The sequence below is a fragment of the Poecilia reticulata genome, linkage group LG20 (genome assembly GCF_000633615.1).
Source record: "Poecilia reticulata strain Guanapo linkage group LG20, Guppy_female_1.0+MT, whole genome shotgun sequence".
Classification (NCBI taxonomy): Eukaryota; Metazoa; Chordata; class Actinopteri; order Cyprinodontiformes; family Poeciliidae; genus Poecilia; species Poecilia reticulata.
The window spans coordinates 261,536-263,522 of NC_024350.1; the positions used below are offsets into that span (position 1 = coordinate 261,536).

The following is a 1,987-nucleotide window of genomic DNA, read 5'->3' on the forward strand; positions in this document are numbered from 1 at the left end:
CTGAAGAGAAGAAGAGCTATGATTAATGTAGTTACAGTTCTATCCATGTTTTAATGTTGCAGAGCTCAGTCGTTTGCAAATAGTTCAAAGTTTAAACTGGCATGTTGTACAACTTTTATCTGCTCATTTGTGGAATATTTAACAACTAGAAAATGGCAAAGAATAAGAATATATTCTCCACTCTGACTGGCTGCTGTTAGACCTACAGATTTTAACTTGAATGTTTGTTGCATTTTTTATAGACACCTGTGAAAATATTTTCTATTCCCATGACTTTTTGTTCTCTGGAAAATTATTTTTGATAAATACAGAGACAAGCATAAAAATAAAAACATCTACAATAGTGATAGTAATATTAATAATAAAATAATAGTCAGTGCAAAGTAGCCTATACATTCTTTGGTGGGGGCGGTGAGGGACCTGGATGAAGGCTGGGGGGGCGCTGGGCTGAAACAGGTTGAGAAACACTGTTGTAATGTCCTTAAGGACTGCTAACACATGGAGACCATTCTTATTTAAAGGACGACAATGTGGCTTCATTAAAGTAATCACGCAGTCTACTGTTCAACTTGCCGCGGTTACAGAGATGTCCATTCTATGTTTAAACACCGGTTCGTTTGAGACATTGAGAGAGGAAGGGCGAATTGACCGACTTTACTACATCTGGGTAAAATAGCATAGCACTACTTCCGAGCTCTAAATCTCGGTGGTTATTCTTAAGCCTTTAATCAGAACGAACAGCAAAAACGTCATAACCCGAGATTCTTGTTTTCGCCGTCTAACGAGTTACAAAAGCATGACTAAAGCACGGCCATTTAACGCTAGCTAAGCTACTAGCAGCTATGTTAACGTTAGGTAGAGAGAAGAAAAACTTACAGAATAATAAATAGATCGCAGTGGTAAAGTTTTCAGTAAAATCCCTTCCTGTGGTTTGTCTCTGACCACATAATGTTGAAAGAGATTAATAAACTGTTAAAGAAAAGACTAACCTGTGCAAACGATGACTGCTTTCCTCCAATGTCACCGTGAGACAGTGGTCCACTTGTGCAACTACGAACGTAAGTTCTTTGCATCATCACGCCAAAGCTGACGAAGTGTGGCAGGATATGGCATGCCGTTTTAACATAAATTCGGTTTTGTCTAACTGTCCATATTACATTCTAGAGATATCTAAGATTCATTTTGACTTGACAAAACTACATTTTGACTATCCGCAATGGTAATTTAAGATATCTGCTTTTACATTCTGACTAGTAAGAATTATAATTCAAGATATATCGAAATGCATTTAGACAAGCCTAAATTCCTTTCTATTTCTAATGACGTCGCCTGAGCTGTCATTTGACGTAGTATATAGCTGCAATTACGATTTAAAATCATCATAACCCTAACCCTCTCGAACGTAATTATGACTAGTCAAAATTAAATTTTTAGATATCTGAATTAATTCCAAATTACACCAAACAAAAATATAAACATTGTTTTTGCACTCATTTTAAAGAACTCTAGATCCTAAACAACCATCCATCCATCCATTTTCTGTACACTCTTGTACCTTAGTGGGGTCGGAAGCATAGACATAATATAAGAGTAGACCCCGCATTGGCTGCTCCGGCGCAGGAAATACGGCGGCCATCTTGGAGCGGTATACCCTCCTTTGCTCAATCAAAACAGCAGAAGATGCCTCAGTACTGAAGGATATTGTTGTTCGGATCTATGGACTATTGATGTGAAGGCTCCACAGACAACATTTCTGTAGAAATGTTCTCTTTTATTGTGGACAATAATATGTCCACAAATATGGACATATTATTGTGTATATGTCCATATTTACCAATAATATATATACACAATATATTATTGTGTATATATTGTGATTAGAATATTACTTTACTGTATTTATGTCCACCGGCGAGATACCAGCTAATATTAGCTACAGTGTTTGGTGTAATACGGGTTCAGCCGCTATGAAGGATAACTGAGATTC

At 36.9% G+C, this 1,987-nt stretch overlaps 1 protein-coding gene across 3 annotated transcripts in view; it reads right to left on the reverse strand.

Moving 5' to 3' along the window:
* Positions 1–1,080, reverse strand: part of LOC103482232 (cytochrome c-type heme lyase) — a 23,821-nt gene extending 22,741 nt beyond the window's left edge. For 2 of the 3 annotated variants that reach the window (XM_008438260.2, XM_008438259.2), the window contains exon 1: positions 990–1,080. The gene's annotated coding sequence lies outside the window, so the exon portion shown is untranslated. Of the gene's footprint in view, positions 1–876; positions 962–989 lie in introns of those variants that run through there. The other variant, XM_017301996.1, reaches the window with a different exon arrangement.
* Between the last annotated feature and the right edge of the window lie 907 nt (positions 1,081–1,987).